Consider the following 15,310-nt stretch of genomic DNA (forward strand, 5'->3'; position numbering starts at 1 on the left):
TTTCGTAATCGTCACAGCTGTTGCAGTCGCGCAGCCCGCTTTTGGCGAACGAATCCCGACGGCGCGCGATTTGTACGCGTATTCTTCCCTCATTTCAATGTTACGCCATTTTACTTCGCAGGACGGATGGCGTTTTTTCGGTCCTCCGACTCCGAAATTGGAGCTTTAACTTTCCGGCTAATTTTTCAGTTGCCGGGTCTCCCGTGGAAATTCATCAGTTTTATTATCACCGCATATAGTTCGAATCTTTTTTTTTCTGCGTGAAGTCGTTTTTAATTTCCGTTTGGGAAATACTGCGGTTAGCGGCGAAGTACAAAGAATTCCGCTAACTTCCAAGATAATACGAATTTCAATTTCTTCATTCCCTTTAAATTGCCATCATTTTCTGCGAACATTTCAAGCTGTGAAATCCATTTCCGATCGGCCACGATACTTTCCTTACATATTTCTTTAAAGAAATCTACTGCTTCTTTAAAGAACTCTTCTACATTAAATCATCTACTTTAAAAGATGGCCAGATTAATGAAACACTGACTATATCGCGACACTTTATGATAAATAACGATCACCTGGAACACAACACAGTGTATATATATATATCCGACCAGAAAGATCGCTGCATCAGAAACGAAATTAATGTCTGCAAACCGTTTTTTGTAGAGAAACTCGCAAAAAGCGGATTCGATTTTTAGTTCGATTCAGCCGGAACAATGGAAGAGCGTTGCAACAACCAGAAAGAGGATATTGCAATGACGACCACGCGTATCAATCAGCGGGAAAATAGTGAAAAGACTATTCTCCGTAAAATGTAACGGCTAATCCTATTTGCTCTGTAGTCTCGTAGCCTCGGCTCTTTCTCTCTCTCGCTCTCTATTTTCCTCTATACAGCCTTTTCCTCCCTTTTTTTTATCACAATGCCCTGTAACCTTTTGAGCACGGTCTATTCCATCCCGGGTCGAATCCACGGCCATCTATCGAAGAGCTCGGCTCGTCGAGCAAAGAGGCCGCAGTCTCATGAAAGTCCCTACTTTTCGGAGCTCTTGGTTCGACGACGCGACGGCTAAAGAAAGAGAGATAGAGAGAGAGTAAAGAGGAGCAGAGAAGCGGGAAGGAAAAGGGGTGGAGAACGGAGGGTAATGAGAATTGAAACGTAACGGCGGAAGATAGCTCCTAATCCTCGGCTCGTCGGGACCATGGATTGCTTTTCCATTTATCCGGCAGGACTACGAAATTAGGATAATCCCCGCCGCTCTATTTGTTCTCCTTAGCCGCCACCGCCGCTACTGCTGCCATCGTCGACGACGACGGCGAATGGCAACGACGATGACGACGACGACGACGACGTAGCATCGCCCGATATTGACGGGGCATGCGTATGAAAGCGAGTGTTCATGATTAAGGAGACTGTCACTTTGGATCGTGATTGTTGATTAAACCTGTCGACGGGAATTATGCGCAACGTCGCCATTAATACACGCCGGACACGTGCTTGGAAGGGTTCACTGAACCGATCGGCCGTCTCACTGAAACATTCACACCGCCGCGAGAATTTTAATTCAATTAACCAGTTCAGGCTATTTCGGGGACCAGATCGGGTTGCTTTCTTTCAAGGAAAGTCGAATGCTTTGTGATTAAGTTGCTACGAATAATTATTGTTACGACTTGTACGGATCTCCGTGGTTCTTCGATTCCTATCGTTCAGAAAATTTCGTCACAAAATGGCCGAGCCTATTTATTAAGCTGTTATCAAATCTATTGTTTCTTAACCCTAGGACGCCTACGGTATTAGAAGGTTTAAGTTCTGCTTAAGGGGCGGTTATTTTGTATCCATGTATAAGAAAATGTGCTATAAATATTATTTTTCTGTTCGCCGTATATTTATTGATGTAATACTGTTAAATAATATATTTAGGTACCTGCAAAAATGATATAAAAAAATATATCCCAACATTATGGTACTTCCGGAAAATGAGGGGTTTCTGCGGTCATTTAAAGTAATTTTTTTCTCGGTGGAAATGCAATCCGTGGCTTTGTTTGCAAGTTACTAACGAAAAACAGTGGCCAATGAGAGGCGAGATCGGCTGGCGCGAGACGGCTGAGCCAATAAACGGAATTGAGCTTCGTCGGTTCATTGGCACGACCGCCTTGCACCAGCCGAGCTCGCCTCTCATTGGTCAATGTTTTTTTGTTAATAACTCGTGAACGATGCCTCGAAGAAAATTTTTGTACAGGAAAAAATTACTTTGAATCGCCTCAGGAACCCCTCATTTCCCGGAAGTAACATCATTTTGGGACCCCCTGTATAAAGCATTTATATAAGAACATTGTTAGCACAAAAATACGTGTTTAAAATTCTGTAGACGTTTTAAGCATACTAGAGTATACATTATCACAGGTTCAGAAAGTAAACGATTCATAATTAATGATTTCCTAATAAGTGTTTCAGTGATAGTTACAGTTTCAAGAATCCCTCCGTAACGTAACCCATCAATTTCTGTTAGAACAATCGTTCGAAGGAAGATTTTTAATTACATGAAACGCTGCTAATGGGCTTCCGGTAGTCGGGGAACTATAACTCGGAGTCAAACGAAACTTTCTTTATTCCGCGGTGTATTTCGCTAGCCTCAAATAAAGTAATAGCTTCAGTAAACTTTATTAAACTATTCGCCGTGCTAAGCTGCAGTGTGGTGCATAAAGTTGGATGCACATTTTCCCAAGAACAGGTCGTAAAACTTTCTATGCGGCGCAGGCCCATAAAGTCGCACGCACTCGACTAAAACGTTGCGCATGAAAATAATTTCCCCCGGATTTATAAGTATAATTTTCCATTTCAGCTATCAAGTCATACTAACTATGTAGTCGTCCGTGGGATAAATCGATTGCTCGGTCTCCCCTATTAAAATACCGCTGATTCTCTTGTAAACTAAACGGACGATGTTAACGAGAACGAAACGAGGGGGTCTGCCAGTCAAGGATACAATCAATATGAAATAAGGCGAACGAATCGCGCTCTCGGCACGGTGGTCGTTTTACATAGTTTGGAAATAAAACGAAAGAGCGCCACCGGTCCCGGCCGAATCCACGGAAATATTATGGTGCCGTAAATACCGCGGAGCTCGTTAAAACGTGATAAATTGCTGTTCGCCGACTGGCGGTTTATAATATCAATTTAATCGGCTGGCTCTGTCGTTAGAAGAGCGGCGAAAATGTTTGTATCGCGGTAAAATGGACGTGTCGCCCAGCGCGCCGGGGGGATGAATTAGCGCGAAGTAATGCGTCTTCGGATATAACTCGTCGTTCCTCTGGATTCCTGCTATTTGTCATGGTGGCCAACATTAACTAGACCTATCATTTAGCCGGCGCACATCTGCCGTAATTAAATTCGGTTACGCATAGATGCCTGGATATCGCGTTACCCTCGGGCGACGCGACGTGTTTGCATGCTCGAAAGAGTTGACTCCGCTTTCGGTTTGCACCCAGTGCAGATCCGAACAAAATTTCAAATATTTGCATCGTCGTTTTCATTCTTAAATGAAGGATCTCGATGATATCAATTTTCGACGAAATCAAAATCTAGCTAGATTCTATAAATTGTGAAAAAACGAATCTTCTGCAGTAAACTCTCTCTGTGTGTGATCTTAAATAAAGACATATTGCTCAAACCAATGAGAGCCCTTTTAATTCCTGTTGTAAAACAAATTTGCTTGATACATAGACTATAAAAAATATTGTTATTTGATTCTCTAGTTCTAGTCAATTAATTACAATCCTTACATGTTTTATTTAAGCCTATAAAAAAAGTAATGTATCTAAAACGAATCTTCTGCAGTAAAAAAAAAACTGATCTTAAATGAAGACATTGCTCAAACCAATGAGAGCCCTTTTAATTCCTGTTGTAAAACAAATTTGCTTGATACATAGACTATAAAAAATATTGTTATTTGATTCTCTAGTTCTAGTCAATTAATTACAATCCTCACATGTTTTATTTAAGCCTATAAAAAAAGTAATGTGTCTAAAAGGAGCACCTTCATATATAAAAATATGCTGAAAAAAATTGGTAAATAAAATGACAAATGATCCCAAGCACACGTATTCTTTACAGTGACAATTCTCCGACAAATCTTTCGCTTCTTGTGATTTATATTGCAAATACAAGTCGTTAACACGTTATAAATAACATCGGTTTAATTGAAGCGTAAAGTAAAAATGAACGGAACGTTATCCCAAGATCTTTTGTGCTCATTTTCGAAAGGATTGTACGAGGGTTACGGAAATAATCGCGGGCATGTGGAGCTTGTGAAGCAGCATTTGCGATGTCACGGGTATATACTAGAGTCGACTTCAGCAGCTGGAAATTCACTCCGTCGATTACACTCGCCGGAATATCGTAGCAAAGCAGAACACCGTGACCGTGGCTGATTCACGGTTAAATCACCCCTTCTAATTTAAAGTTCTACTTTGCAGAACAGAGGCCGTAATAGGATTTAGTTCCGGCCGAGCGACTTTTCCTGAGTAAGATTTCGATGCTTATTATTACACCACGGTGGTGGCGTGTAATCACGCTCGACGGCGCGGCTCCCCGCCCGCTGCCGGGCCGCACAGTGCGGCACATACATGTATGTGAGCATCCGGGATAAAAATCACAACTTCTAAGCTGGTCAATTTCCGACCATAATGTCTTAATAATTTGCCAAAGAAAATACAACGATGCATCGATCTGCATAAAAAAAATCATATGATTTCATAACAAAAATTCTTGTTTATTTTTTATATAAATAATCAAATCTTATGCTTCAATAAATGAATGTCCGCGTACAAAGCTGTTGACCCGCTATGGCTACATATTTTGTTAAATGACTTTGAAGATCGCAACTTTTTGCAAAAAAAGTTTTTATAACAACAAAATGTGCTATCTGACGAATATTTCGGAATAAGAATCCAAGGATATATATATATATATATATATATATATATATATATATATATATATATATATATATTTTAAGTCGCTTTTTCTAAAACCTTACTTAAAGTGTACGAAAATAAGTCGAACTTATTTATTTAATTTCGTATTAATTATTATGTCGCATATAAATATTACAAGATTGCTATAGATTAATTACAACGATATAACCTATGACCTTAAGTAAAGTGGCCTTCTGTTCATAAGGCAATGTACATAAGCTGCGGTGTGAACTAACGTGTTATTTGATCATCCTAATATTCGCTCGGCGAACTCAATTGAAATCAATTTCCTGCTGAATTTTTTTAATGTTCTGTTGCCAAATATGATTATTTAGACATTTTAACCCTTTGCACTCGAGTGGTGACTTCGAGGCATCATTAAAATTATTACATCACATTCCAAGATAACTTTTATATTATAAAAGTCTAGACGTAAAAAAACTGTTAAAAGTCTAATTGTTGTACAAGTCGCAAGGCTATAAATTTCGTATGCATAAAATGCACTTTGTCGTATAAAATGGAAATACCATAAGTCAGAAAAATTAATTTAGATTTACAGTTAAAATGGCTTTGAGTGCAAAGGGTTAATACATTATGCACATAGTTTTGGATAGATATAAAGCATAGATACAGCATATATGAAGCAGCGACTTTTTTTAATTTTGTCCATTGTTGGCCGCACTGCGCGTCGCGCCGATCGATTCTCCCGGCAAAATAACCTCGCGAGGGGTGATCGCGCGAGATCCGCTGTTTGACACCAAGAGGGAGAGAGCGTGGATTGACCGCAGGCATGCGAGAACCATAAAACTCGGGGCTGCTTACCGGTTAAGAATTTAACGCGGCGGAATTTCGAGCGATAATTACACACCGTGCCAAGTCGCGCCCGCTCGCGTTCATGCCGGGGCAAAGACAAATTAAACGGGCGTCTGTTTCACTCCTTTCTATCTATGCGACAAGGCATTTCTTAATGAATTCTTGATGTTCGTGCACGGAGAAGTATCCTCGCCAACTTTTCCGTTTCGGGACCAAACGGTCTCCCTTCTTCAAAACGGATTCCTCGCAAAGAATAGCGCCGTTCTTTTCCGCCATCGATAACGAGCTTCGCGAAACTTCAATTTATCCCCTATTCTACCGCCCCGAGATGCCTCGCAGTCTTACGATTTTTCATGAGTCTCTAAAGACCCCTTTGTTCGCGAAAAATAGTAACTCGACGATTGGGTTCGATTTAAGCAAATTGGATGAATTGGTAAGAGTTGCGTTCAATAAGATGATTTATACGTTAATCAGTTCACTGAGTGACTTCACTGTTCTTAACCCCTTGCCGTACCATTCTCTCCTCGAATTTTACAATTATTATGCGCCTGTATTTACTTGAATATTGCTTAAATATTGCTGCCAAACAACAATACATCATTCCAACTCTGAGAAACGGAATAACATTCATACTTAACAGATTATTTCTAAATAAAATCAGACTCGACAAGGCCAAATAAAATTGATGTGACGAACATTTTGCTGCAATCGATGCAGACACGGCACAGTTAACAAGCTTATCATCCACTCTAGGTCTACAAATAAACTGTTAACATCATCTCAAGTTCCAAATTACACCGCGAAGCAGAGAACAAACCGAAACCGATCTCGATTGCACAGAATCGTTCAGACGATAAGTCTGCTAGAATTTCGCAATTATCCACCACTCATCCGGAAATAGATTCCGTACTTAAATTTCAGTATCATAGCTGTTGCGGTATCCGATGTTATTACACCTGTTACATAAACGCAGTGTATCTCGCGATCGCACATAAGTAATCAGATAAAGCAGCTTGATTTGTATAGTTTGATAAGATAATAGTCACTCATTTACATGTCTTAACATCCCCTCTGGTCCCGTCTCGCTCCTCCCGTAGCAGATTCCCACGTGTCTGTTGTAGTCCTCACACCATAATCGCATCCCTCTTCTCTTGTCGTTTCTACGTAATTCTCGATGCCAGTAGGTGGAAGCTCGTTGAAGCGCTTCTAATCAGCGGCAGGACCCGTCAAGTTCCTCCGCATCGAGTTACAGTTCCGGAGAGGGGGCGGCGGAGGGGTTGAAGGGGGTAGTTGTTTGATTCTACGTACTCACGAAGCGTCTCCCCTCCCCGCCTGCACTTCCGGTGTTCACCGTAACATCCCTCATCTCCGACATCTTCCGAGGCTCCTCGAGCTGCTCGCAAGAACCCAGAACTTTGATCCTTGATCCTGGTTTTACCTGGCGGAGACTCCAACTTCCTGTGATCCCATTCTCTTCAGCCCCCACTTTCGCCCCCCTCAACCCCTTTCGTTCTCACTTGTTCGCCTCCTAACCCATTCAGTTAACCGTCTACTATATCTCGCGCTGAAGGATATAAACGATCTGTGAGAATTAGTCGCTCTTAAGGAATGAACAACTATCGATTCGATATACTGTTATCGGGCGACTGCGTACCTACGCGCAAAGTACAGTAATGTCTCCCTAATTGATGCTCAGATTGTCCACAAAAATGGACAGTTTTGGAAGAGGAGATACGATTATTCGAGCCTTGCAGCTCGTTTTTATGACTGTTGAAAATCGGTAACTATAAAAACGAGTTGCAAGGATCGAATTCGCAAGGCTCCTCTTCCCAAATTGTCCATTTTTGTGCACAATCTGAGCGTCAGTAAGGGAGACATTACTGTAAACGTTTCCAGAGACAAATAGAAATTTGTTTTCCCTGAAAATCCGTAGCCTAGGGTAATAGAGCCGGTTACTTTGGTATCAATTGCTGTGCATTTGGTTTGTTTTCGAGCCTAATTATCTTTACGTTTGTCGAATGAGACGTATTCAATTTTCTTATTAAAAAATAAACAAAGTGAAAGAATAGCTAGGATACTAGCTAATTGATGGAGCACCTGAGGATACCTAACTGGCAACTAGCGTAGTGGAACCGGTTACTATGAGATGACTAATTGCTGTGTCTCTGCTTCGGGCTTCGTTAACTCATATTTATCGAATAAGACATTGTTTTATTCTTTCATTTCGTTTATTTATGAATAAACTTTGATATTTATCGAATAAAACATATCAAAGTTTATTCATAAATAAACGAAATAGAAGAATAAAACAAGGTCCTTAGCTATCAGTATAAAATTATTGTCCAAGTGAACGGAACTCGTGAGATTATTGCAAATTTTATTATGTTTCGTATGGCATCTGCTTTGAATTCATCTCCGTTTATAAGTCCAGACTAATTGAATTTGTACGTTTTTATTTTTTTATATCAGGATCGCTTGTCGTTGATTTGTAGACTTACAGGTGCAGCAAGCATTTCAGCAGAACATTTTTCATTTTGAAACTTTACGATCGGAAGGAAACGTGGCACGAGCGATGGCCATATTGTCAAGCTAGCCTGCGCTTTCAACACAAAGTTCACGAACTGATTTCCGAGTGCCTTGGATGTGTACGTAATTGGAACGTCTCGACATTTTAGCCGATTCAATTTTTAATGTTTCGTCGTTCCATTTCTAAATGTCATGCTGTATTTATTTGCTATGCCGTGTTTATTTATCGGATGAAACTGTCGAGGATGTTGACATCGAACGACGATTATATTTAGGATTCCATTTAAGGCGTGCTTGTCTCAAGACTGACACACATCCGTTAGTCACGTCGTAAAATTGTCGAACAATAACAGAATGATTTCGGAGTGCTACTTCTTTTTAGAGCATAGCTTTTTGATATTTATAGGTGCGTTTGGGCACAGAGGCCGGGTCTAAATACCTTTTAGGTGACGCACAATGCGTGTACCAGACCTCGATTTCGCGTCTACAGATTTAGACTCAACTGGATCTTTGTATCGACAGTGGGACTATCGATTCTTCGGTTTCGTACACATCGTGAACAATACTTCTATTATAAATAGCTAGAAGCTGGTCAGAATTTTCCGCATCTCTTTTACAAATGTTATCCATCCAAATGCAACAAGAATAATGGAACAGTGCATCGAACACAGCTCATTTGTCATTTCTAGACTGGAAATCCATGATTAAAATTCTTCATTTCTTTCGTTATATTGGACATTGGAAACTGTGTTGTTAGAAGAAGTTGATTTAGGTCAAGATTCCAGGTGACTTCGGAACATAAAACTGATCTCATTCCAGGGACAATTGAAAATAATCATTCTTTCACAAAAATAAAAAATACATGACAATTTAAAAAACATTTCAAATATATGATATAATTGTTTTAGGAACCATTTTGGACAGCTTTTGTCGTTTGCGATTAAAACTTGCTCTACGATTACTTTAAATTAACTCTAAATAATCTTAACAATAAATTTGGTCAGAAAACAATACACATTCTCTCTATCTCTCTTTCTCTCCCTTCTCGCAGTGAGGAAAATGTGACTTATCGATTCTAACCAAAGCACTCCTATAAAGGAAACCACAGAAATGCCTGTAAACATCAAAAATCGTTTGAGCACGATGAATCAAGATACAAAGAGTATTCAACAAGTACAAAAAGTTACGGAGAACGAGAGAAGGTCTTGAAAAAATGTAAGTCCAATTCAGTGGAAGAGCCAGCTGTCTAATACTACTTCGAGGCTGCTGCTAAATCTATATGATGTACATCCAATCCGACGTTTCGTAGTGGAATGTTCCCGTTCAAGCGGTTGCCTCTTGAGGGGCTATTAAAGGCGGATAGAAAAGAGGCCGTGACTTCTGCAAACAACGCGTAACGAAGCATCGTCCTGGGTAGGAAAACACTCCGGGGAAAAAGGAGAGCCGACACTTTCCAGCGGTAAACGCGTAACGATCCGAACCGCGTGCGTACACACGCTTATTACGATCTCCCCCCCTGACCCCGTTTTCTCTTCCCCCGTGCCACCCCCGGCCGCCCACGCAAAATGTTGCACGTAGCCTGCACGAGGACTAGTCGATGCAGGCGCAACCACAACGCGGGCTTTATTAACGTTTTACTGCCGAGTTTATGACCGATTCACGTGCCTGGTCGCGACGCCCGCAAAAAGTGTTCACACATCCTGCCTTCTTCGTCTGGGCCGGCATACTGCGGGGAAACACTCGCACGAAACTATATCGTCTCTCTCTCTCTCTCTCTCTCTCTCTCTCTCTCGGCGGTGTGATTGCATGAATATTCATTCAATTAGGTATTAATGGTAATGTTAAGGGAATGTGTCTGCGCAGCCCGGGGAAGGTTGAACGACACGGCAACGGAACGTTATGAAAATCGCGGGTCTCGTGTGTTGCGGAATGCTCGCCTAACTGCGACGTGTTAACGCCAGCCGGTGGCACATTTGATCGCGCTTTAAGAACCAGTCGTTAGCCACCGAGAATATCCGTATAAATTGTTCTGCAGCAATAGTAACGACTCCTCTTTAAGCTATTGGTCAGGCAAAGGTGATTAAACGTTGACTCGCTTCGAGCTATTGTGCCGATTACATTTCCACGGGTGAAAATTTCTTCGTGATTTTCGCAGATATTTCTGCTTCGGGCAGGTGATATTGACTTATAGCAGATTTTCTCGCAAGAGCGACGTCTGAAAATAGTTCACGCCTCTGTTTACTCGAGCGTAGGACTCCTGTGAGGTTTGTTCTCGAGAATAGAAGTGACAGTTCTCCAAGAGTAAGCTATTCGAGAGCAGATCTCAGATTTACATTCTCTAGAGCAGTTCTCAGATTTACGTTCTCTAGAGCCGGCACAAAAAGATAGACAGCACAAATTGACACGTGATTAGAGGACTATTCTTGTCCTAGGACTGCTTCGCGAACAGCGTCGCATCTATCTTTTACGTATTATCTCTGTCTTTTTACCTTAGATAATCTTACTCGACCCTTTAACAAATGGAAGAACGTAAGCATTTTTGGACAGTTTGATTTTTGCAGATCTTAAACGATGTTGCATACGTCCGAACGGTGAAGAACGATAGTAACTACGACAGAGGTGGGAATTGCCGGCTATTCGTTTGCGTCATTCGACCAGGGTATTCGATTGCATTGCGCAGTGCACGGACACGATGAATCATCCGGTCGATATTTTTGCGACGGTGTCGCTAATTGAACGGTAATCGCGCGCCGCTGCCGGGATTAATCCGAGTCGAATCGCATTAAGGGAAGCAATAATTCATGGATCTGAAACGTCGGCCGCCGACCGGTTTCTATTTTCGCGAGCCGAACGTTCGGCCGATCGGCCAACCTTCGGCCAAATATTTGGTCGACGTGCCGACCGCCTGAAAAATTCATTTCGGAACTTTCCCGCGGCTCGGCCAGTCCGATCGGCGCGATCGATTGCACGTCAGAAACGCACAGGAGTTATGCGCCAGCCTACGCGTTGCGCGAACTGCAATGATAAATATAATTTAGATTTAGATACACGCCACAGATCGGATGTTTACATATTACACGGAACGCTGCAGGTTTTTATCGGCACAGGGAAAGGAGACGATCGATCGATCCGTTCCTGGTAACCTTCCACCTCGACGCAGGAACTTTTCCGATGTCTGAAGTCACGCGGTCGCTCCGAAATTTATGCGAACAATATTTCCAATACGTTTTCCCCAAGTCACGCAATTTCCCGGCAACACGATCTTACGTATTCCCCGTATTTCGCCAGTGTCGATTCGGATATTATTTGTATCCCACGATTCTACCGAGCGAGCCTATTTTTTCGTTACGGTAGAATGATTTCTCCACAGGGTTTTCTCGCGAAATGAAATTTCATCGACGAATGATCGACGGCGTTCTTGCATATATTGGGTTGGCAACTAAGTAATTGCCGATTTGTTCAATGAAATAAAAAATTTTTTTTTACTTGGAATGAAGTTTAATGTGTAATGTATTTTCCATTTTGTTCGATGACCTTTTGCCATCTCTCTGACAACTTGAAAATTCCACGCTCGTAGAAAGTCTGATCCTTTTCGGCCAAAAACTGAGCTAAGTGAGATTTTACAGCGTCATCATCATTAAAAGTTTTACCACGAAGGGAGTTGTCCAGGGATTGAAATAAGTGGCGATTGAAATAATAATCCGATGGCGCGAGATCAGGGCTATATGGTGGGTGTAACATCAATTCCCAACCAATATCCATCAATTTTTGCCGAGTGGACAAAGACGTGTGCGGCCTAGCATTGTCCTGATGGAAAATAACTCCTTTACGATTGACCAATTCTGGTCGCTTTTCCTTGACCGCTGCATTCAATTTGTCCAGTTGCTAACATTCACGGATAATAGAAAATAACATAATAATAATAATAATAATAATAATAATAATAATAATAATAATAATAATAATAATGGTGATAATAATAATAATAATAAAAAAATAATAATAATAAAATAATAAAAATAAAAATAATAATAATAATAAAATAATAATAATAATAATTTTATAATATAACATTTACGGATATCATAAAAATGGGAGTGAGAGACATCTATAACTGAAATCGGCAATTACCTAGTTGCCAACCCAATAATTTTATCAGGAAACGATTAAATGCAAAGAAAATAGGTACATTTTAAAAATTTTTCGCATTAATAGAGAAAAAGTATGTGCTTTTTGCAAACATGTGTTTAATTTTTACATTGTTACGTATTCTAAAAAAGCACAGAAAAATAATCTAATCAAGTACAGGAATCAATCGTCGCATGAATATGAAAGAGATACATGCATTTTACAAACTGTTGTTTAATTTATACGTACGTAGTTATTACGTACCATAGGAAGAAACCAGTTTACAAAGAAACAATCTATATAGAGGAATCGATTTTCATGAAAATACATATCGTTGTACATAGAGCTACATTTTGCAGATTTGTTATTCGCTTTACACGTGTACCACAGGTAAAAACAATGAAATTACAGGAGTGAACGGAAAATAGTAGAAAAGTGGTTTGTAAACGCGTTATGCATTAAAAGCAGATATTCGACACACGTGGTGTTTTATCAACAGTGTTGCCGAAGGATCTTCACGAGATAGCTTTTTTCGGAAGCAATCCGTCGGGTTCTTGCTTGAAAACCGTGAAACGCTCGAGCGCTGACAGTCATTGTGACTCATTCATACCGTGTCAGAAGGAAGAAACTGCGTCGGAACGAGTTTAAGCCGGGACCGCCTATAAAGGTGTGGACAGGTGTTCTGTCGACGTGTGGCCGTTTACACGTAACACACGTGGGCGTCGATTCCCGGCGCGCGCGAAACAGGTGCGTTGATTAATCGAGGCGAAGCAATACCTCTTTTCCTCTACGTCGTTATCGTTAATCGGTTTACTTTTCCATTAAGCTGGACGTCAATTACCACGCTTAATCAATATACATATAAGCCCCGATAAATCAATAAAATTAATTACAGCTCGGAGTCCGATACCTCTGTGTGCACAGGTGACAGTTTGCTGACAGGAGCACCGATGGCCGATTTTCAGGCTGCATAATGCTGCACCGCAACCGTGTAATTTTGATGATTGTTTTTTGCGCTGATACACCATTCGTCGCAGTGTGCATGCGCAATCTTCGCGTCGCGTTCAATTTCGATCGTTTATTATTCTCTATACATGTAATGTCTCGCGAAGAATTCGCGATTGGAGAATTAGTTGAAAATTATTACGGATGTAAGTGCTGCGCGGCTTAAAGAACTTACTCACAATACTTCCGTCATTTTCTTTTTATCATTTCTCCGCTGTTTTCCGTCGTCCGTTCCTATACAGCTATGGTACACGTACGTGTCGTACACGAACAGAACGTCATGTGCAGAAGGTGCCCCACCCACGACCAACTTTTGCTTACAGTGAGCGAGAGTATTTCCACCGCCATATTTCTTTCGCGTTCGCGCCAATGCGTACAGTGGCGTTTACCAATATTTTCCCACTTCATTCAAAACTTGTGCGATATCAAAAAGCAGTTCCCTTGCAATACGAGCAACCATGTGTACAAAAATGAACGCTTTCCGAGCAATGCTGAAACTATATTATATAACAAATATAGTATCGCAAACGATTTTGAACTGTAGTAAAGAAAATATATTATTGTTTACCTCAAGTGCAACGAAATGAAATGAAGTAGAACATGTCCTGTTCGCCTCGGTCTCTTCTTTGTCAGAATTCTATAAATAATCTAACAATACATTTTTTGTTGTTAATTGATATCAACCTTTCCGACCTTGACGTGGACATAGTTTACAACAAGTATAAACTTAACTTACACGCAAAACTTAACCAGAACGTCTTCATTCATGCTTAAACTCACTTTCGCACGTATTTTCCTTTCCCTCCTTTAATTCTCCATCTTCACTAATCAGTTTATAATTTCTAAACTCCGAAACTACGTCCATTAAACTAAATTTGCACCTATCTATTTGTACACAGATCCTCTTCTCCTCCTTCATGAAGTATCTGTTCCATACATCTAAATTCCCGTATCTCTAATTCTGGTTATAATATAATATAATATATTCAAAAATATTTTGGCATACCGCACACTCTAACATATTTATAGTACTCATCATATTTCGTAACTCCGATTTTATATCTCCGTTTTTGACGTTGCACTTTAATTATTTTTACACCATCCCCCCACCCCCTCCTGCGTAAAATCTACCTGTTGCCTTAAACTTACACTCGCCGTGGAAACTACATTTACTCACAAAATTGAGCGTACTCCTTTCAAAACGCAATAACTTTTTTAAAACTGGGCCAAGTGACTTGAATTCGTTTTTTTAGATGTTAGAGGGACTAATTTACTAGATAATAACCAAAATGCTTTTGGTAAATGTTGCTATTCCCTGGAATGACAAACAAAGATAAAAAACTATCGTTTTTTAACTTTTTTATCTCAGGCTATAAAGGAAATTTTAAAAAATGCCGTTTGTAGATCTCGGTAACTGATATGCATGTTGAAAATTTTATCGAAATCGGTTGACGTTGTTATGAGTTACAACAAATTAAAGATGGCAAAAATCGCAGTTTTATCACGATTTTGACCCAAATCTGGAAGAAATCTTCAATTGTTCTAAAACTAACTTAGGGTACTTTTCTCTAGGTTCAGACGCCATCTAATGTACCTTATCTGAAGTGCTTTTATTTCCTTTCATTCTGACCATCCGAAGATTTTCGTTCCATACGATAAAATCCTTAATACTATTTGATCAAATAAAAAACAGCTTTACGCAGAGCCGATATCGGAACCAATGAGTTTCTACCGAGGTGTGATTATTGCTAGTTGAAAACAGTCCAATAATACGGATACACATGATTCCTGTTCAACCAAAAATGATTTCCATTAATATTAAATTCTCCTATCGTAGTCTGAATGAAATTTTTACGTAGGATCTCCGATT

At 40.3% G+C, this 15,310-nt stretch overlaps 1 protein-coding gene and 1 non-coding gene across 8 annotated transcripts in view; both read left to right on the plus strand.

Annotated features, from left to right (window-relative positions):
* The window catches only part of Rbp6 (RNA-binding protein 6), a 1,210,230-nt gene that overhangs the window by 364,632 nt on the left and 830,288 nt on the right, over window positions 1–15,310 (plus strand). The gene's annotated exons all lie outside the window — the stretch shown is intronic.
* LOC143259273 (U4 spliceosomal RNA) lies at window positions 15,132–15,277 on the plus strand. Its single transcript, XR_013033086.1, has one exon. It is a non-coding gene; the product is annotated as a U4 spliceosomal RNA (small nuclear RNA).

This window comes from Megalopta genalis, chromosome 3 (genome assembly GCF_051020955.1).
Source record: "Megalopta genalis isolate 19385.01 chromosome 3, iyMegGena1_principal, whole genome shotgun sequence".
NCBI classification, from domain to species: Eukaryota; Metazoa; Arthropoda; class Insecta; order Hymenoptera; family Halictidae; genus Megalopta; species Megalopta genalis.